Source organism: Carettochelys insculpta, chromosome 2 (assembly GCF_033958435.1).
Source record: "Carettochelys insculpta isolate YL-2023 chromosome 2, ASM3395843v1, whole genome shotgun sequence".
NCBI classification, from domain to species: Eukaryota; Metazoa; Chordata; order Testudines; family Carettochelyidae; genus Carettochelys; species Carettochelys insculpta.
The window spans coordinates 29,453,202-29,476,516 of record NC_134138.1 but is presented as its reverse complement, the minus strand read 5'-3'; the positions used below and the strand labels follow the sequence as shown (position 1 = coordinate 29,476,516).

The window sequence follows — 23,315 nt, the reverse complement described above, 5'->3', positions numbered from 1 at the left end:
TATCTGGGGATACCTACCAGGGGCTTACTTCAAATTCAAGTAGTCTTCCAATAAATACTACTCATCACCCTTCACCTGCCTTCACTTGATAACTATATATGATAGATATGGGCCAAATACTGCCTCTGCCCGTCTCAGGCAGAGGAGCATTGGTAAAAAGGAGTATCCTTTTACCACACATCATGAAGGCTACAGAGGGGAAGCCGTGCTAGTCTATACACTATCAAAACAAAAAGCAGTCAATTAGCACTTTAAAGACTAGCAAAATAGTTTATTAGGTGAGCTTTCGTGGGACAGACCCACTTCTTGGTGGGTCTGTCCCATGAAAGCTCACCTAATAAACTATTTTGCTAGCCTTTAAAGTGCTAATTGACTGCTTTTTGTTTTCATAAAGGCTACGTCTACGCTAGCCCCAAACTTCGAAATGGCCATGCAAATGGCCATTTCGAAGTTTACTAATGAAGCGCTGAGATGCATATTCAGTGCTTCATTAGCATGCGGGCGGCCGCGGCACTTTGAAATTGACGCACCTCGCTGCCGCGCAGCTCGTCCCGACGGGGCTCCTTTTTGAAAGGACCCCGCCTACTTCGAAGTCCCCTTATTCCCATCAGCTCATGGGAATAAGGGGACTTCGAAGTAGGCGAGGTCCTTTCGAAAAGGAGCCCCGTTGGGATGAGCCGCGCGGCCGCGAGGCGCGTCAATTTCGATGTGCCGCGGCCGCCCTCATGCTAATGAAGCGCTGAATATGCATCTCAGAGCTTCATTAGTAAACTTCGAAATGGCCATTTGTGTGGCCATTTCGAAGTTTGGGGCTAGTGTAGACACGGCCAAAGTGACAGTGATGCTGCCCCATAACAATTAGGATAGCCCTGAGACTGCTATAGCTGTTGTTGGTCTTGTGCCTGCGGCCTGTGCAGAGCGATGGAATCCCAGTGAAGAGTTGCAGTGGAAGAGCCTCTTGCTTAGCAGCATTTCACTGCGCATAATGCGATTCAGACTCTTTTGCAATCTTCAGAAAACTTCTGAATGCAATGGAATGGCCCCTACATTCTGCTCTTCGAATGACCCTCCACAGCTGCTGAGAGATATGCCAGGTTTGTCCCTATTACCATAAAGCATTTCATTCTTTAGAGAAACAATCAGATTAATAAACCTGATCCTTCATACACTAAACAATTTGTGTACACAAACAGCTTCAACCGGCAAGAGCCTGATGGCCATGTTACTGATGCAGTGTGATGCCTACTATGAATGTAATGCATTCTCCAACTAGGGGAAAGCAGAAGGATACAGCTGCTGAAGAGTGATGTGGAATTAAAGAGAGAATGAAATGCATGATCTTATTTAATCACACCTGGTGCTTCAATTTTTCAATAACAGCACCGTGCTAGACTGTGTCAAATTGGTTTCACAAAGTAAAAAATTACGGATAGAAAATGAATTAACTACTTCACCACCATCACTGATATGCAATATGAGTCAGAGTTCACCAGAGAAATGACAGCTCAGAATTGTTTTCCACAGGGGATATGTATTGGACATCAATATATAGTTAAGAGGCGAGCACTGAATAACAATACTAAAAGGTACCAACAGCACAGCATCTGATCTCAGAAGTGACACACATTCAGTGGTACCAGTTGAGCAGCAGTGCAATCTATTTTTACACAGAAGAACTCTTCCTTGTCAGAATCCACTCCAGGGATCAAAGTGTGGCCCTGAGATCAGCTCTGCTTACTCGTTTCTTCAGGCAGGTGGCACATGTGTGCAGAGAGACAGAAAGAGCAAACAGGATATCTAGAGACAGTGCAATTTGTACGCCATCTCAGAAAAGCAATAAGAACTCTGAACCATAAGGATCAGTCATTTTGCACAGTGTAGATTTATGGCAAGGAGAAAATTCACCCTAGAAATCATGTGCTTTTTTTTTTATTGAGGTCATATTTTGCATTTAGGTGTTTCGGTTTATATTAAATGTCAAATGTAATTTAATTCTGCAGGCATCATAATTTGTGATTACCCATGTCTCATTGGCTAGTCAGACACTGTATCTCAAAATGCATGCACGATGTACTAATAAATCACTTTTTGTAATAGACAGCAAGGTTCTGTATCTAATGTAAAAAATGGTAATTGTGGTCAAATGTTCCATTCTTTGGAAAAAGAAAAAAACCTCAGCCTTCTACATGATTCCACTCAGCAGCAAAAGATAAAAAGCTGAAGTACAATTTGCTTAACATAACCATCTTCAAATTAAGTTCATGAAGAAACAAATCAAACACGAAAAATAGCTACATAGTACCCGTTTTGGTCACCTTGCTGAACTGTGTACAATACGGCATTGTTATATTACTAATAATCTCAACGGTCCTCCACACAGACACAGGATATATTTTAGGACTATACATTAAAAACAATTTACATTCATTCCAGTTATTTATTCCAGAGGAGTGAGGTTCCTGTGTGCCCATCAATTAACTGAAAAAAATTAAATGTTACACGTTATAACAAAATCCCCAGAATAGTTTTAAGAACATCCCAGCATCTTCATGGATAGTCATGGAACTTCTTCCCTGAGAGACGGAGCAACCATGGACTTCTTAAAAATAAGGATGAACTATAGCAGAATACTACAACCTACAGATAGAAATATTACCGTCTTTGGAGCTGCTAAAAACATCACACAACAATAGTCTGTGTTACGTCCTGTTTAAGTAGATGGGTTGCAGAAATATCAGAAGAAAATCGAAGTGTCACTTTCACACACACACAAAAACAATATAATACAAAACAAAAACCAAACACAGAACACCCATCTAAGACAACCGAGGAAAAATCAGCCTCACATGCTCAGAAGCACCACAAGATTACATTCAAACAAATATTTTATTCACTTTACAAAGCTTCCAGTTCATGCTTTTGCAATTTTAAAATAGTCTTTACAAAGTTTATTGCCACTAACCTTTTATAGGTTGCAGCATATAGATAGCTTTCTAGACTATTACCACTGTGAGTGCAACCTGCCTTCTTGGAACTACATTTCTAACTTTGTGTTTTTTTTCAGCTTCAGCCATATATCCAGTTCAAAATGCTGATGAAGCCAAGCTCTGCCTTTAAACCTTACCAGATCAGTTCCCAGTGGTGATGTGCATGTGTGAGTGTCTTATCATCAAAGCAAGGACCCAAAACATCATCATTTCTATACTATGTAAATTTGGCGCATTTATAATAACCAGAATGGTTCTAGAAAGGAAGTAGAGAGAATACAATTGGGCTTGGGGGTTTGGTTTGGTTTTCATCAAATGTTTCAAGCATCAGGAAAATGTGATGACTATAGAAAAACTCCTGCCAGAGCCTAAGGCAATAGAAATTTAAGGTCCATCTGACACTGTTTAAAATAATCTTATGAAGGCGGGGTGGGATGGAGGTAGGGGACAGTCTAGCAAATAGTGTGTTTAAAATGCAAGCACAGGTGTGCCCTCTAAGGCTACCAGTATGTGGCCAGTGCACAGGGGCTTAGGTATTATCAGAGAGGCTATGTCTCCCAGTTATAATGTTTGAGTGAAGATGTCTGAACTCCTCTAGACGTGCTCAAGGAGGTTGACAGCCTGTCAAGGGTGTGGGTTAAATCATCTGGATTTGATGACCATCATTTGCAGTTATTGTCTCTGCTGATTCATCTTTTGAATTTAGAATGCTGCAACATGGAACTTCTATCAGCCCATGAGGACTGAACCTGGCTTATTTCAGAGCTAGCCGATAGCAGTTAATCATGTCAAGGAGATACTTTCCAACAGCCTGATGAATTCCCTCCTAGCACCAGCGAGGAACTCGAGCCCAGGTTTCTCATATGGCACTACAGAATACTAATGTTAAGATCTCATTTCACTAGAACAACATTCCTGCTCTAGACCCTCGCTGGCAGGAGAGAAATAAAGTGGGGATGGGCTAGTTAGCCTGACCCCAGACACTGGGAAGCCAAACAAAAAGCATGAAGTTCAACAGCTACTAATTAACTTATTTCTTGACTGAGCAGTAGTTGGTTTTGGTCATTCCAGGTCATCGTGGAGTGGGGCAATGAGCTGCATGAGAACTCCTTTCCACCATTCAATGGTGAGTGACCTAGGAACTCTTAAAATTCACCCAAAAGGGGATTTGCAATCCCAACAGACAGCAGAACAACACTGGAAAAGAGACCTCATTTATTACTTTTTTGAGGCCCATTAGGCTTGGTGGTGGCCAAGTGAGCTCCTTTTTTCCTTTAACTTTATGCCAATATCCATCTTAAAATATTAGTCATTTTATCTACTCAGTGGCCCAAACTGACTTCTAGAACCTGGGAGTCAGGTGTTATAAAGCAATGGTTCTCATTCTTCCAGGGGGTAAATCAACTCATTAAGGTATTTGCCAATTTTCCAACAGGCTACATGTATAAAAGCACTAGCCAAGTTAATACAGACTAAAATTTCACACAGGCAAAATGAAAAAGTAAGCAATTTTTCAGTTCACTTCAATTTAGGGTGCAGTGAAACTTCTGTATTTTTATGTCTGATTTTATAAGCAAGTAGTTTTTAAGTAAGGTGAATCTTGGGGATACACAAGACAAATCTGACTCCTGAAAAGGGGTACAGTAGTCTGCAAAGGTTCAGAACCACTGTAATATAATGAATTCTGACTAGGCGTTTGCTGCTCATTGGGAATTGCACCACTGACTTCCTGTACCACTTTGAGAACTTGTAGTGAACTAATTAATCTATTTCATCACTGACCATTAAGGGAGTCATGCATTTTGCTTCAAAAACTGGGGTAAATATTTAAAGGAATCCTAATGGCAATTAAAGCTAAAGGTCCTTTTAATGAAAGCCAGATATTATCTCTTTGGAAAGCTTGTCTTGTCCACAGCAAATCAGTCTGAACAGCCAATTTGAAGCTATCATGCTAACACAGAGTTACACATAAGCTAGTAAGCATTATTATTGATGGCTTCTGCTGTTTAATTTTTAATCATATTTACTGTTTACATTTTTATCCAATTAATGTTTATGTAAGAGAGAAAAAGGAAATGGAGAGATTGGGTTTACTTGGGAGTACGACAACTGGATGACACAGTCATGGCAAAGATTGATCAGATCCCTTAAAAATCTTGGGAAGGCTGACATAGCATCAAATTGTTAGAGACTTAGCAATCTTCCTCCCTAATTAGGGAGGAGCTTGTCACCTTCTCACTTGCAATTTTCAGTCAGTCAATCTCCTTTTTTTTAAAGAGAATGCCATTACCACTTACTGTGTTATGTGCCAGCAGTACGCTGTCAAAATGAGCACCATCACATTGCTCTCCCAGTACAGTGTTTTACCAACAGCTGAGAAGTGCATTAATTTGTGCAGTTATACTATCAACATATTCTGGTTGCTACAAAAAACAGCACATGAAACAAAGAGATAGGTCATGTATTTTTAGGCCTCAAGTCTTTTTCATGAGGCCTGCCAATGGAGTTCTCGGTTACAGAGAGTGCAAACAGCCCACAAGAAGAGATTGCAAAACACAACAGAGTGGTGATTGGGGGTGGGGGGTGGAGATGAAAAAGAGCAACAGAAATAAATACACAAAATCGCGGCGTTCAAGAGAGCAGTTTATCAAAAAAATAAGAAAGCGCTGCATAGCCACTATTATGCTACTGATCACATGCTGCAATAGGCAGTGATAAAAACAACCCTGCAGAATAGACCTCTCATAAGTAACACCCTGAGAGCTTGAACCTTAATTTTATCATCACAATGATTATACAATTCAGTGATGCTAAAAATGTCAGAGTTCGAACATCATTTGTTTCTCCAGAGCACGTTGTAACACAAAAGTTAAACATGTGAAATCAATCCATGTATAGAAGAGTAAATATGCGAGGTGAGACTTCTTAAAGAAGGGCCACTTCAGGAACCCTTTTTTTTTAAACTATTTTGGAACGACTGGATTAATGAAACTGACACCAATATAGGGGCACAGTTTAAGGCTCATAATCCTTTGCTCTTAAAGTACTAAACCTTGTCAATTTTCAATTTCCTCCTTCTTCAGTAATTGAGCTTGTCAAGTCCTGTGACCACATTCCTAGTTACAAACGCATGCATGTCAAACTTCTGAAAATGTTCAGATAACTGAATTTTCTACTGAACAGGTTCAGTCCTGCATTTTAAAAATTTTACTTTCATATTTTAAACAAGAGGCTTTTAGGTCAACCAAAATGAAGAAAGTACATCTTCATCTCTCATTTTGTCTGTTGCTCCTGGGACCAAAAAGGTCGAGTAAGGAAGGATGAGAGTATGTAATAAAAGGAGACAGGAAGGTCTAAGGAGCCTCTGCAGTTTCTAAAGAAAGAGATGGAACCAGCTCAAAGGGAAGGAGGAAGCCACCCACCCTCAGAAAAGGAAACCTCAAAATAAAATCTTTTGGCAGATGATGAAGCCGCAGATAAAACTAACAGAAGATACGGGAGAAAAAAGTACTTAAAGAACTACAGTGGGGTACTTTGTTTTTTGGTAATTATTTTCTGCTATTATTTTCATTCATTTCTTGATGAGCTCTACCAGCTTGTACAATTCATTGAAGCACTTCAATTTTTTTCAATAAGATCATTTTTTTATCTTACTCAATACCACTCATTTGAAAGGACGATCATTGCACTACACTGCCTGACCTGTGAGTGAGTCCAGTCACCAAGCAGCATTTGGAACAATACCACCTGCCTGATTCTGATCTCACTCAGAATACAGTAAAATCAGGAGTAACTCCACTGAAGGCAATTAAATTACAATCAATATGAAATTGATATCAGGTCTCACCAATCTCCGACTGAAGGGAGCAATCTCTAAGGACTTGGATCTTTATAGCTACAGTTAAAATGAAGCAGTTGTGTTTAAGAAACATCCACTTAGACAGTAAATGTAACTATATCCAGAGATAATGTGCATAACGGAAGTACTACCTTGCCTCAGATCTAAAAAGCATCTAGGATACAACAAGGTAGGTGTGTCTGTCTGAGAGCAAAAGAGCATCCAGGTTACAAGTGGGTGTGATTGGTGGGTGAAGATAAAAAAATTATAATGTAACTGCATTTTCCTTGGGATATAGTTTCCAGATGAGTGGTGTTTGGCTTACAGGAAGCTTTCAACATAGAAGCAGCTTGAGGAAGGGAATTCAGCAGATGCAGATAGAGCTTACATATTTGGCTGTAATTTCTCTAGGCAATTGTTAAGCCAAATTTTACATGTTTATATATGTGTACATATACACATGGAAGAAACAATATAGTAAGGGAAGCAAATATAAGGGATAGGGGAGGAGAAGACATCATATTTTGGCTTGATTTGGCCTCTGACTTCAGAGGACACAAACAGTTTTGTCCTCAGTTATTTTAATATGCAAAATCAGAAGATGGCTTGTTCAGGCCCAGTGAAAAAAAATCAGGCCGTATATGTTTACATCAGCTGTTCTAAAGAACGTAAATAGTCAGAAATGTATGTGACTTGTGCTAGGTTAAAGGAACACATGAGCAGGTTTTTATACTTGTACTTTTAGAGTAGTTACTTAAGTTCCTGGGTCTTCCTCCCTCTCCACCCAAAGCCCATGGAAGTCAATGGGAGTTTCTTCACTGACTTAATGGAGCATTGCTCTTAATATACCACAGTATAAGAGTGAGCAAAATGAGGCCTAAAATCTTCAAAGGCAGGTGACTGGGTCAATCACAGAGATCCCCTTGAGATGGTCTAGCCAGTTTGACCAATGTACAAGGCAGAGGGGCACTGCGGGCCCATGATGGCATATATCACATTAGTGGGTGGGCAGGTCTTCTGTGTGAGACACTACAGCAGCATCGTCTGCGAACAGCATGTCTCTGATGAGGACTTCCTGCACCTTAGACTTAGCTTTCAGCCCGGACGCCCCCAGTTGCGCTACAAAGATGTCTGCAAGAGAGACCTGAGAGAGGTAGACATCAAGCTGGACAACTGGGAAGAACTAGCAGACGACCGCAGCAGATGGAGGCAGGGGTTACACAAGGGCCTTCAGAAGGGCGAGATGAGGATCAGACAGCTAGCAGAGGAGAAGCGAGCGCACAAAAAGCACAGTAAGGACTTGCCAGACACCCACCACATCTGCAAGAGATGCAGCAAGGACTGTCACTCTCGTGTGGGTCTTCATAGTCACAGTAGACGCTGTAAATAAAGTCCTCAATTGAAACTGTAAAGGGAGCGATCCATAGTCTATGCAGACTGAAGGATGCCTACTATGGGTGGGCAGGTGCACAAGCCCCGATGGTTTGGCTGATGTGGTTAGGTCCAGTGATGGTGTTTCTTGTGGAGATATGTGGACAGAGCTAGCAACAGGGCTCACAATCCTGCACATCTTGCAGCGGAACACTTTAATCTCCCAGCACATACAATAATGGACCTTAAAGTCATGACCTTGTTACAAAAGGACTTTACTACTCGATTACAAAGGGAGACATCTGAATTGGAATTCATTTGCAAGTTTGATAATTTAACCTGGGGTTTAACAGAGATCTCAATTATCTTATGAATTACAAGGACAAATTTCTCCACCTTTCTAGTCACAGGAATGACACTTACTATATTTACTCCTTCCATGGGTCCTATTGCAGATAGGTGATGTCTCCTCCTTTTTATTCTCCTTCCCCTACTATCTCCATACACATTATTCTCATATTTGCTCCAAAATCTGATGAAGTGGCTCTTATCCACAAAAGCTCATTACCTAATAAATAAAATTTTTAGTCTCTAAAGTGCTACAGAAACGCTTGTTTTTTCCCCATTGACCTCCTGCTGAGGGGATGGCCAGAAAAATCAATCTACAATACATCGACTCCAGCTACGCAATTGTCGCAGCTGAAGTTGCGGATCTTAAGTTAACTTTTCGACTTAGTGTAGAGCTGGCCTATAAATTCCAGTCATTTCTGAAGGATGTTAGAGGGAAGAGAAAAATGTCTCTTATCAGGAGACCTCATTCAGTCTTCCCTAAACAAAGAAGTAAGGGGAGACAAAGACCTTCACTTTTTGCCCTGTCAGGAAAGGTGTCTCAAAATTCTGCTTCCCAAGAGTCTGGGGGACTAAAAAGGAAGGAGGATGAGCTACAGAATTAATGAAAATTCATCCTGTTACAGCAGAATGAACACAGTATTACCACTGATGACAAGTATCAGAGAGGTAGCCGTGTTAGTCTGTAGCTTGGAGAACAAGAAGTCCTGTGGCACCTTATAGACTAACAGATATTAGTTGACAGCAAACAGATATTAGTCTATAAGGTGCCACAGGACCTGTTGTTATTCTCACAGTATTACAATGTTTGCTGTCAACATACTCTTATTGATAGTAGGCTAGGTAACCAATCTCAGTAATGAATGAAAAGAGGAGAAGAAGAAGCTGATTTCAAAGCTAGTGTATTTGGAGCTGCTTCAAATCTCTCAGATTTTCAGCAGCTGTAAATGGATATGATCTGATTGATGGCTGTTTCACTGGCACTGACTCCATGAGTGCTCTGGGGCTGGAGCACCCACAGGGAAAAAAAGAGCATCCATCAGCAGGTCCCACTGATTAGATTCTCCCCCTTCCACCAGTGCCTCCTGCCTGCCATTAACAACTGTTGAGTGGTGGACAGGAGGGGTAGTGGAGTGAGGGCAGAAAGAGGTGGAGTGAGGGTTGGGTGAGGTTGGGGGAGGGGTGGAAGATGTGTACTGAGCATTAGCTCTTGGGGGAGGAGATGGAGTGGGGGTGGAGCATGGGGCAGAGCAGGGTTTAGGTACTCCCAGAAAATGAGAAATTTGGCTCCTTTGGGCAATTTGGTGACCTTGATCAGGGGTGCACAAAGTATGTGTGGGGGGAATGAAATTTGCTAAAGTGGTGGGGTGGGTCACAGCATGATCAGGTGCTGGGTCTCAGGCTCATCCATCTCATTACAAATGTTGACATATGTTACTCCTTTTATGTCTGTGTATTCACATTTATATACCAATTAATAAAGTTTTTACATTCCACAGACTTATTTTCTTACATGTGCCAAAAGAATTTTTTTCATACAAACGGAACCAAAATTTCCATCGGTTTAGATTACATTAGATGTGTTGCGGGGCGGGGGCCCCTGTTAATTGCACAGACAAAATGTGGGGCCCGAGGTAAAATGTTTGCTGACCCCTGGCCTAGATGAAATGATTAGGTAACTCTCCATCCAGTTTCCAGTGAACCAGTCTCCCTGAATCTAACACACAACCATCTGCACTTTTATTGGTAAAGGAGGATTGAGAATTGAATGAATAGAGTTGAGTATTTAGTATTTCTAGAGGTGATCACATCAGAAGAGGTCTGAGGCAGTGTAAAGGAAGGTAGCACAATGCACATTATATCCTTTTTGAGAACAAATGCCTTCTGATAGTCCCTGGGACTAAACAGATACTTTTTCACCTTTTATAAAATACTTGTGCAGGCTTAGATACAAAAGTTGATTTTTGCATATGCCTAAATGTTATATAACATGAAGCCACAGCTGAGCACCAAACATATAATTACCAAAATTAGCATGATGATGAACATGTTTATGTGTGTGAATTACAACTCTGATATATTACCATTTATTGCATTAGCATTTATCTCTCAGTGTAGAAGACGACTTCTAAATGACATACTTTTGTTAGACAAACTTGGACATTATTCTGTAATAATGTCTGTTTGGAGGTCTCTGTATAATCCTAAACTGTCTAACCTCAAACCTACAATAATCTCTTATCCTGTATATAATTTAAATATACTAATTTATAGTGAAACAAATTCAATTAAGATCAATTCAAATGGTGACTGGAAGCATTCCATTTCATTGTTCTTGAGGGAGATGGGATTTAACTAGAGAATGCAAAGAAGTTTATGTATCTCGGGAGCAATATAACATGATCTAGACTGTAAGAAGGAAATAGCAACTAGAATAGTGAAAGCAAGAACAAGTTTGAAGGCAACGGATAAGATCTGGAAAAGCAAAACGATTAGCTTAGGAACGAACTCAACCATCTTGAAAATGTGTGTATTCAGCAGCATGTTGTATGTGAGACATGGGTGATTACAAAAGATTCAAAGAGAAGAATAGTGGCATTCAAGAGGAGTTCTTACAGCAAGACCCTGAGAACAGGATGGATGCAGAAGGTCACCAATGAGGAATTACACAGGAAGATACAGTTGAAAGAGAATCTACTGCAGCAGGTTATACAACAGGAGTTACAGCTATTCGGGCATATTTGCGGAATGAAGGACAAACGAAAAATCAAGACCCTGGTATTTGGCATAATGGACGGTTCAAATAGGAGAAGCAGACCCCACAGAGAATGGGCAGATGATATAGTCTACAGAAACTAAGCCACTCTGCACTGGACAGGGAAAGATGGAAGGGAATAGTGAGGGAGGCATCAGACACCAATGGGTGCTGAGCCCACGGTTGTTGATGATTATGATGATGCCAAATAAAATACTAGGCTGCCTCATGATTATTTCAGATTAAGGAATTACAACCCCACCACAACTCTTCTTTGTGTAAAATGCCCTTAAATCATTTCATAACACTGACAACTTCCAGTATATCAGTGAGCAAATGAAGACTGCTCTGTTGTATGATGCATTAAAAACTAAGCTCCATTAGGAATAAAGTTGTATCTGAAGAGAGTAACATTAATTTTTAAAACTACACATTATGGAAAGACTTTTACAGAATATCAATGAAAAAAGAAAGATGCTTTTAAATAAAAGCGTTTCTTTTTAGTGAAATTTGTACATTAGTTTTTCAAAGGTCAACCAACCCCTCCCCCTCCAAACCCACAACAAAACAAAAACCAGGGCATTTCTGTACCTGTCAAACAATTGTAAAGCTTTGTTGCATAGGCTTTACAATAGGAACAAAAACCTTTATACCCAGTAACAGCATTCACGGACGATTTAAAGAAATCATATTCAAAAAGATTTTTAAAGTGTATTAAGTAAATTAAGTGAACATTGTACTTGTTAAAGATCCCAGATGAGCAATGATGGAAATGGAATTTCTCTGCTGACAGCACACACTAATCACAGGAAGTGGCACAAGAAGTCGCTCAAAGTCAACCTGTGAACTTTGCCACAGTTTTAATCTGCAGGGATCATTTCTAAGGCAGAAAGCGTAATTCATTCGGTCTGCCACCAAGCCCAAAACATTGAAACTCTGTGTCTACATTTAAGCCCCTAAATCTAAAATGAAGCACCTGGCTAAAATGACACAATTTTCAGAAATGCTGAGTTCTCCTAACTCTTAATCACGCCATGGAGCATTAGGACTGCCCAGCCCCTCTGGGGGTGGGGGAAAAAAATCATGTCAAATGTTCCTGGCTTCAGATTCACAAAAATCTGAAGGCTTAGGCTTTCACATTTTGTGCTCCCCTGAAGCTGCCAGCAAGGATGTCACTTAATGATTAGGGATTTTTTTTAATTATGTGAACACTTGTTTGAAACTGGAGTTCGACTTTCACCTCATTCCACACAGGCCAGTAATAATGACTGTTGGTCACTATTGCTGTGATAAGGATTTGAAGCAGAATCTCAGAGGTTTCAGAGAGAAAATGAAAAGGTCTCTCTCTATTTCCTAAGGATAAGGATAATTGCCTGACAGAGAATTATGGATTTTATTAGTTTTCCTGCCATTATTAAAATTTAGCAGAGCCAGCCCAACCCAAATTGGCTCCAGCTCTGATTTTAGCAACCCAAATTAGAACATGACATACCATATCCCTAGCCTTATTCTACAATATAGGCATGAATCATTAAAATTCCTTGTGAAAAATTTTCTGCATATGCTACCAAAATGCACACGAACTATGAAGTTCTCTTTAGTCAGATAACTAGTATGTTATTACCCTGACACTGATCAGCAGGGATGACTAGAAAGGGGAAAAGGCAGGACAACAATGCCAGGGACCCTGAGCTCAGGGCCCCCCAAGTGGCTGTAACAGCCGTGTAAATAAAATGAAATGGGAGGAAGTGGGGATCCATAGAACATGATGGACTGGGCCCCACATTTCCATAGATGTGCCTGCTGACCACAAATAGCTATAGCCAATACAGCATACTTCCTGATCAATCATAAAGGAAAGGAGGGCTGAACCTCTCACATGCTTGGTCTCAGTAAAAAATTGAATCTTTTTGGAAGGTTTGAGCAAACTATTTCCTCTCCTTCAAAGTTATATGTAGATGAAAAATATATTTTTGCCATGAAAAGTTTAAAACTTCCTCAAGAGTGCCCCCAGCTAAATATATGAATTTTAAACAAGATGTATTTAGCACTGACACTCTGAACAAGTTCCCCAGACTTGAAGAAGAGTTCTGTGGAGGCTACAAAACATGTCTTTTTCACCAACAGAAATTGGTCCAATAAAAAAATACCTTCCCACCTTGTGACTCTGATTTCCTGGGACCAACATACCAGCAAAAACACTGTATATCACAAGTTCAAGAGAATTTTGAGCAAGAACAATTCAGAAGACCCAAACTTCCCAAGTGACTAGTCCACAAGTAATAGTATTCTCCTGGGCCATTTGGAAAACAGAATAAAAAGATGAGAAAGATCTGTTTTGTACATGCACACAACTAAATTTCTACCACATTTAAGACTTCCACCACCGATGGAAACCTATAATAAACGTGAATACATAATATGAATAATGTTAGTTGTACAGATACGGTTTTACAGTGCTATTTCACCATTGCAGAATTCTACAGCTTTATAAGTCTGACTCTACACATATTTTCAATATCAACAGATTGGATAGCATAATCACAGGAAACACAATAAATCAATTCAACAATTTATTAGACATTGGATAAATCTGTTGCATTGCATTACACACTTCTCCCAGGTCAAGTGAAAAATCTAAAAAGCAGATGCTCTAAGTCATCTATAGTTGAGTGGTTCAGCTGGAAAACCTTCCAGTTTATCCTCACTGGTGTATGTCATGTCTACAGTACGCCTATGTGTGAGCACATACAGGCAGTGGAGTGATTTAGGAAAACATGATTCGTAGTAAAATCAGCCCATAAGTTTCAGAAGCTTTGGAAGAGTGATCACTGCTTCTGTTTCCCTGCCCTAGCTCATTTAAGAAGGCTTCATACAGTCTCAGCCAGATAACAGAGATGGCAGAATGTGGGATGCAGTTTTGTACTCTGACATGTGGTTAGAGTTGACATCACAGACTTGAAGGAGAAGGCCATACAAGATGAGTGGTTAGGCCTGCTGGGGCACAGGAAAAGGACAATGGATAGGGATATGTAGTGGAAAAGACATATAGGCTACGTCTACACGTGCCCCAAACTTCGAAATGGCCATGCAAATGGCCATTTCGAAGTTTACTAATGAAGCGCTGAAATGCATATTCAGCGCTTCATTAGCATGCGGGCGGCAGTGGCGCTTCGAAATTGACGCACCTTGCCGCCGCGCGGTGCGTCCAGACGGGGCTCCTTTTCGAAAGGGCCCCGCCTACTTCGAAGTCCCCTTATTCCCATGAGCTCCCATGTAGACACGGCCATAGAGATTCAAGAAAGGTGAAAAGAACTTGTATGAAGAAGTAGCCCTGCTGCTAAAATACAGGTAGGCTTAAGACTTGTCTACATAGCATGTCTGTCCGCACAAGAAGGGTGTAAATTCCAGTGAGTACTAGTGTGTCACATGGGAACTGGGCCCATGTGGACCCTGCTGGCATGCACTGAAAGGTCCCCACGGCATGTTCATGCACTCCTTCAGAACAGTCTTACGTTAACATGCACTATGAAACAGCGTGCACCATCTGCGTCTGGATAGGCCAACTGATGCCCAATGTATTAGCGCGCAGTAGATTTTACATCCTTTGTGGTATGGACTAATGAACTCTATAGGCAAGCACTAATAACCTGAGCCACTGCCTCAAAATATAAACCACTATGGAATACACTTCTGATCCTGTGGCATGGGAGAAAGCTGCTTTGACTTGAATACCTGCTTCAAAAGATGTAGCTGTTCCATTCTTCAGGATCCATTGTATCATGGCTCTCAGAGTTGCTGATAACAAAGAGTCACAGGGCAAAGGGAAGCTCCAGGGAACTAGCATTGTGTCAGTTTCTCTGAAATGGCAAGGTTTTTTGTTTTGGAGACATGCCATGCCTGCAACATATGCAGGAAACATTTGCGTACAAACAAGGCCCTTCCTGACGGAAGTAGAAATTATTTGTTTAGGGTGATGGGAAAGAACAAGGTCAGGACAGGATAAAGATAACAAAAGAGGGAGACAGTAACTGAGGAAAAAGGATTGCTGTGTGATTAAAATAATGCAATGCCAGCGACAATGAAACACAGACATGAAAACAAGATTCCACCAGTGTTATGTGTTTCCTTTCCACAGGCCACAGTTCGGGAAGGCTCGTAAACACCCTACCCTTATATGACAATCACAACAGCTGCTTTATCCTAAGAGGAAGAAAAACAAGTATTTCAGGTGAAAGGAATCCAGGATCCCCCAAGTGCCAAAATCTGCTGCCTAAACACCTACTGGGCAAGAAAATAATAGACTGGCCTTTTGGAGAAGTACTATTGGGGACCTTTCAATGTCCCATCAGGGATATGTAATACCTATCTTCAGTGACTTGCCTTCTGGACATGGATGACAGTGTAATGCCCCCATCTCTGACAGTATAAGTTGATCTGGGTTGTCAAGGAACAAATGAACTAGGAAGGAAAGAAGGATAAAAGGGAAGAAGAAAAGGAAGGAATGAAAGTAATAAGGAAAGAAAGAAGAAAATTATTTGAATGAACTGCCACATAAGCCATCTCCTCTTTCTTATCCAGACATTCTTCCCCATCTAGCTCCTCTATTGAGAATCCCATTCCAGGTAAAGAGAGAACGCAAGCAATGGGGATACAATGACGTGGGCGAAATCAGTTCACTTTCACCATAGTCCTGCAACCTTCTGATGGCCAGACCTGGCCTGCTACTGTTACATTTTGAATCTTCCATGGTTGTGATACCTTAGGGTGAGCAGCTCCAAGCATGCTGCCCACGTCGAGGTGTTGCACATAGGAAATACTTCATGTGTAAAATTAAGAAAAGGATCAACAGTGAGGTTAGTACCCAATACATCTTCCTCAGGGGACAAAGACTGTGGAACTTGCCATAACAGGTTGAGGTACGTAAATTGGGGAGTTGGAAGGAAATGAGGTGCTGAATTAATTGAAATCCCTAATCAATGCTCCAGATTCAGAGGAAGAGAAGGGGAAAGCAAAGGAAGCAGAATGGGGTTTACTTAAAAAGGATGCTGGTAATTGTTCAGAGTATCCAGGCCCTAGGAGGCTTTCCCCACGAGCAAGAAAGGTGGAAAAGAGTAAAGGAAAGTAGAAAAGGAGCTTCTCAGACATTTTGGCATCCTAAGAAAAACCTTTATCCAAGGGCTGACAGTGAGCAATGTCACGAAGCTCTTACAATAGGGATTTTTGTCTAGTGTAAAAGGAAAATGGTTTCTCAGAAGCCATTTTGGGAAGATAAACCCATCGTCAGGCAGCAGTCTTCCTACATCCCCAAAAAGATAAGAGATGACTTTAGGGTCACTTAAATTAACCTAATGCAGATGAATTACTGGGACATCTTAGCAGATATGATAATATTTATCAATAGCTGTGAGTAATTTAGCCTAGTTAATGATGCACACGTAGCCTTTTTACAAGGTGAACACTAGCGCACATGAAGCATTCACTGATGATGTAATGCCAGCAAAGCTCAAGAGCTGCAATCCCTTATAATGAGGCATATGGCCTTAATCTAACGTACTTTGTTAACATGGGAAATCTACTTACAAAATTAGCATAAATTTCTGTGATCGGCTGGTTAACTTCAAGTAGCACTTAGTCTAATTTGAAACTCTCTGAGCAACTTATAAATGGGTACGATGTCACCTTAAATTTATGCAGAGTGCAAATATGACACAGAACCTAAATGTAAGCACCATTAGCAGATCCCTGTCTAAAAACATTTTGTTCAAAATCACTGCATTCCATATAGGTCTGATAAGCCAATGCTAAGGGGACATGATCTCTCTGTGCCAACTATGAGCAGAAAATCCAAAATTAGCTTCACATTGTCACTGTGTAGTTATATAAGACACGTGGGTTTTTTTTGGCTCTTATGAATCAGGATTAGGAAAGAAACAATATAATAATGATGTTTCCTGCTCTGAGCAGCTCTGCCCAAGAGACACCCGCAGACATTTTGCCAGCTTGGTTGCATGACCTTGCTGGGTTTCTTGCAGAAAAGCTCAGTCAGGTGAGGAAGCCCTTCTACCCCAGTGGAGGAGAGGATAACATTTCGGCTGATAATGGACCCATTCAGGCAGCCACATTCACAATAATAGCCCCACTGAAATTCAAGATACAGCCTTCAATTACACGACCACATAGTACTGCTGCATTAGCTCTCCAGCACAGCCTGGACAGTGTGCACTGAATGACAGAGAATGACATGGGTTTGCAAGTAAGCTACTACAACAGAAGCATGGAGGAAGGCCATACACAGTGCAATTGCTATCTGTGAAACAAAATTTAAATATGAACTTTCTGTATGGAATGCAGGTGAAACAAAAACTTCTTAAAATAAACTACATTAGATATAAATATTAAATAATATTAAGCAATACTCAGTTGCTCGTCACCTTGTCATGGTGAGTGGGCTCGTGTGTTCCAATGAACCCGACAGCGAAGCCATAGGGAGTCTCATATTCCCAGCAGGGTCACCCATGGGGGCAAGATCAAGGGGGAGCGTCCAGACAAAGAACGATCCTAAAAGTCCTCAATGGCAGAACATACGGAAGATAGCAAAGGTAATGCTACAAGGACTGTGAAGGCCGATGAAGGCTGCAGCGGACAGGAGACTCCCAGTGGTTGTGGATCCCATGCCATTGGACCTGAGCTTTCTATCCATCAAGAACTGTGTGGTGGCTGCAGTGCAATGGTCCCCCCATGTTAAAAGAAGTCACACAAAGTTGTCGTCTTCTGCATATTACTCACCTAAACGTAAGCTTACTGCAACTGGTGAATGGTGACGAGAGCAGGATTGTGAAATCTGGAAGATTTTAGTCATGAACCAGCACGTAGGAGGTGGATGTATGTATCAGTTGCTCCGTTTCGAGGACTGAGGAGGTAAAATGGTCTGGCTGCTGCATCCATGACCGAGCAGCCCTACTTAGGATCCCCTATGCTCACCCCACATGGGGAGGGGGCTAGAAAAGGTTCCCTAAATACCATCCACCTCGAGCCCCCTGACTGGATAACCACATCCAGTGGGTTCACTTCCATGCAGTCAAAATCAAAGCCTAACAGTAAACTTTGGAAAGCAGAAGATTCAGACACTAATTGACAACCCAGACAGTGAGCAACCCAAAAGATGCACATGAATTATCGCCCATGAGCTGTGATGATTCAACATTGGTATAGCTGTGCAGGCGGAAATACACGGACCAGAAGAAGGACAGCTAAGAAAAGATGGTGGAGAGTACACATTTTTCTTGAAAGGACCCCAAAGGAAGAAAAATGAATTCATGAAAACGAACTGACAAAGATCCTATCTCAAGTCCCTGTTGGCATCAATGAGCGTCTCATGGCTCTCCGCTTGAAGCTTGCCAAAGACCAACAGGCAACCATGATCAGTGCTTATGCACCAACCCCAGATGCCAAAGATGATGTGAAGGAGAAGTTCTACACCCAACTGAATACAGTCCTGAAAGACATACCCAAAGAAGACAAGATTATTGTCTTGTGGGGGATTTCATTGCCATGATCAGAAGAGACGTGAATCTCTGGCAGACTGCCATTGAGAAAGATGAAGTTGGCAACAGCAACTCCAAAAGAGTGCTCCTCCATATGAAATGTGCAGAACATGAGCTAATCATCACGAACACCCAGTTCCGCCAGAAAAAAAAGGTAAGACCTCATGGCAACATCCTTGATCAAAGCACTGGCAACTAATAGACTATGTCATCATCCGTGCTCGGGATTGGCATGTTGTTCTTCTCACACATGCAAAGCCTAGTGCTGATGACTGCTGGACTGATTACCACCTCATACAATCAACAATGGCAATTAGGATTGTCACCAAATGGAGAAGGCAGAGGAAACAGATTCAATGAAAGATCATTATACAAGACTTGAAAGACCCCACCAGACTAAGTGACTTCCAGATAGCACTCCCAAGGAAGCTGCCAACAGTACACCCTGAAGATGTAGGACACTGGTGTCAATTGAAAAATTACATCATTGGAGCTTGTGGAGAAACCATTGGCTACCAGACCAGGAAACATCAGAACTGGTTTGATGAGAATGATGTGGAAACTGAATGCCTGACTGAGGCAAAAACAAAAGCCTTTAGGGCTTGACAAAGTGACATCAACTGCATGATGAAGAGAGAAGTGCATGTCAAGGCCAAGGCAGAAGTCCGATGTAAAACAAGGACTGTGAAAAACCAGTGGTGAACTGAGAAGGCACAAGAACTCCAGCATTTCACAGACATCAATGATACAAGAGGTTTCTTCAATGCTACCAAAGCTCTTTATGGACCAAGAAACCGTGGAATTAATCCCCTGAGATCAAAGGATGGTACCCAGCTCTTGAAAGACAATGAAACCACTGCTTCTCGCTGGAGGGAGCACTATAATGAGCTCTTGAACTGCTCTTCCACCACGGTCCTAGAATCCCTTGACCAACTCCCTCAGCAACTGCCTACAGATGATCTTCATACCCTGAGTCAGATCCAAGCTGCCATCAAAGCAATGAACTGCAACAAGGCAACTGGACTAGATGGAATTCCCGCTGAAGTCTTCAAAGAAGGTGGGCCAGAGCTCCACAAACAGCTCCACTTCCAGATGCCACAAAATTTCAGAGACACACTGATTATTAGTCTTTTCAAGGGTGACAAGTCGGACTGTGGAAACTATTGTGACATCTCTCTCCTTGCAATGGCAGGGACAATCTTAACTCAAGTCCTTGCAAACTGACTCTTGCCACTCTCAGAAGAAATTCTCCTACAATCCCAGTGTGGCTTCTGACTACTTTGAGGAACAGCGGACTCGATCTTCAACACCCAGCAACTGCAAGAAAAATGTCATGAACAAAACCAAGCCTTATACATGAGGTTCGTTGACCTGACCAAAGCATTCGATTCAGTTAATTGTAGTGTCCTGTGGACCATCCTCTCAGAGATCAGCTGACCCCCAAAATTCATTAGTATAATAAGGCTGCTTCACGACAACATGACTGCCACTGTATTGTGCAACAACAGATCCCAAAGTGACCCCTTTGTGGTCAAAATGGGAGTCAGGCAAGGCTGCACCATTGCCTGATCACTGTTTTGTATCTTTATCACCATGACCCTTCACCTCATTGATGGCAAGCTTCCAGATGGTGTAAAAATCGTCTATAGAATGAGTGGGAAGCTTTTCAATCTCAGGAAACTGAAGGCTAAAAGCAAGACCGCCACGACCTTGATCATGGAGCTCCAGTATGTGGATGACAATGTGATTGCTGCTCTTTCTCTCACAGCCCTTCAGAACATCTTAAATGCCTTTGCTGAAGCATATGAGAATCTCAGTTTCACTCTGAACATCACAAAGACCAAGGTGCTTCCACCAACCTTCACTGATGGGACAATCTCATGCACATTCTATTGAAGTCAATGGAGAACTGCTGGAAAATGTGGAACACTTCCCATACCTGGGAAGTCATCTTTCTGCTGAAGCAGACATTGGTGCGGAAATCCAGCATTGTCTGAGCTGTGCAAGCTCTGCTTTCCCCCAGATGAGACAAAGGGTCTTTGAGAACCGGGAATCTATCAGAAGACAAAGCTTCTTGTATACCATGCAGTGGTTGTTCCAACACTACTGTATGCATGTGAAACCTGGACAACATACAAATGTCATTTGAAGGCACTTGAACAATCTCATGAACACTGTCTCAGGAGAATCCTAACAGATTCTGTAGCCATGTTAGTCTGTATTCTAACAAAACAAAAGAGCAGAAATGTAGCACTTTAAAGACTATCAAAATTATTTATTCAGTGATGAGCTTTCGTGTGACAGACCCACTTCATCAGGTCAATAGCATTTCCAGTACAGAGGTCCAAAACAAAAATTGCAATAAAAACTGACAAATCAAGTGCATAGGACTGAAGGAGGTGGGGAGAGGTGGGGACTTAAGTGTTTTGCCTGAGATAATTATGAGCATCAAAGGAAAGGAAACAGTCCTTGCAATGCGAGAGGTAATTGTTGTCTTTGTTCATACTGTGGCAGGGTGGGGCCAAGAGAGGAAAAGACAGGAGTAAAAACAGCAGAGATGGAGCTGACAATCAAAGTGGGAGCAGCTGAGGAGTAGGCTGCCCTAAATCAATTAGGGCCAGCTGAGCCCACTCACGGCTACCTTTATAAGCCCTTCTCCATGCAGGGCAATGGCAGGGTAATTAAGGAGAGTTTGGAAGGGGAGTGAAGAAAGGGAAGGAGACTCAGAGGAACACTAGTGACCACAAAAGAGGAGCGGAGAGGAGCCTCAGCAACCCAGGGGGCTGGACTGCCCCAGTCCAGGGGAGGCCTGAAGCTCAACCATAGACTGTGAGGAATTGGTCAGCTGGAAGAACCAAACAAAGGAGGGGACTTGCTGCCACGGCTACCACTAGCGGAAGGAGGCATCAGGGGGAATTGTCTGGGGAAGTGGCGTAGGGAGAGGAGCTGCGGGGGCAAGGGCAAAGGGATTCAGCCCTTTCTGGGAGCGGCCATCCAGAGTTCCTGGGCTGGAACCCGGAATGAGTGGGTGGGGACTGGGTTCCCCCCTGCCCCAAGCAAGGGTAATGGGGCTCACATGGTGGGGCCAGTGGACTGAAAGGAGGACCTGGGACCCAGGAATGAGACTGACCCTGCCACAATACTAAGTATTAATGTGTCGAATGTTAATATGAACTCCAATTCACAAATTTATTTATGTAATCTGTTTTTAAAGTCTCATTGTTCTAAGACAAAAATTCTCCGGTCTTTAACAGAATGGCCCACTCCACTGAAGTGTTCACTGAATGGTTTATCTGTATTGAGAGTCCTGATGTCTGCTGTGTGTCCATTCATTCTTTGGTGAAGAATTTGCCCAGTCTGTCCAATATACATAGCGGTGGGGCACTGTTGACGCATAATGGAATATATAATATTGATCAAGGTACATGAGAATGAGTGCTTGATCTTGTAACTAACATGGCTAGGTCTAGTGATGGTATCCCCAGAAAAAAATATCTGGACAAATATCTGGCAGCAGGGTTTATTGCAAGGAAAAGTTCCAGGATTAGTATTACTGTGGTGTTGTCTATGATTGCTAGTGAGAACCTTTCTTGGGTTAAGAGGTTATCTATAGGAAAGGACAGGCCTGTCACCTAGGATCTTCCGGAGTGTGGCATCACAATCTAGAATAGGTTGTAAGTTTTTAATGAATTGTTGCAGGCATTTGAGCTGGGGGATATAGGTGATGACAAGTGGTGTTCTGTTATTGATGTTCTTAGGCCTATCCTCAAGTAGCTGGTTTCTGGGCATTTGTCCGGCCCTGTCAATCTCCCGGTGGGTAATTGAGTTTTATGAATTCTTGGTAGAGGTCTTGAAGTTTTCAATCTCTGTGAGCAGGATCACAGCAAATGCTATTGTATTTAAGTGCTTGACTATAAATGGTGTTTGCTGGATGGAAGCTGGAGGCATGTAGGTAACTGCAGCAGGCAGTGTGTTTCCGGTAGTGAGTGATGTCAATGTGACCATCAGTGATTTGTACTGCGGTGTCCAGGAAATGTCTCTCTCACATTGGAGTAGTCAAGGCTCAGATTGATTGTAGGGTGAAGGTTGTTAAAATCTCTGTGGAATTCTTCCAGAGTCTCTTTACCATGGGTCCAAATTATATAGATGTCAGCGATATAGCATGAGTAAAGGAGGAGTAAGAGGGAACGAGAGCTAAGAAATCATTGTTCTAACTCTGCCATAACAATGTTAGCATACTGTGGGGAAATGCAGGTGCCCATAGCAGTGCCGCTAATCTGGAGGTATAAGTTGTCCCCAAACTGGAAATAATTGTGGGTGAGAAGAAAGACTCAGGAAAATCCTTAATATCTCTTGAGAGGATAGCCACATGAACACTAGCATCCCGGAAGAGTTGAACATGACCAACGTTGAAGCCATCATTCATCAATGATTTTGTTGGACTAGTCACGTGGTTCAGATGTCGATCA

General features: G+C 41.9%; 1 protein-coding gene across 2 annotated transcripts in view; it reads right to left on the bottom strand.

Annotated features, from left to right (window-relative positions):
* Positions 1 to 23,315, bottom strand: part of SAMD12 (sterile alpha motif domain containing 12) — a 260,704-nt gene that overhangs the window by 82,633 nt on the left and 154,756 nt on the right. The gene's annotated exons all lie outside the window — the stretch shown is intronic.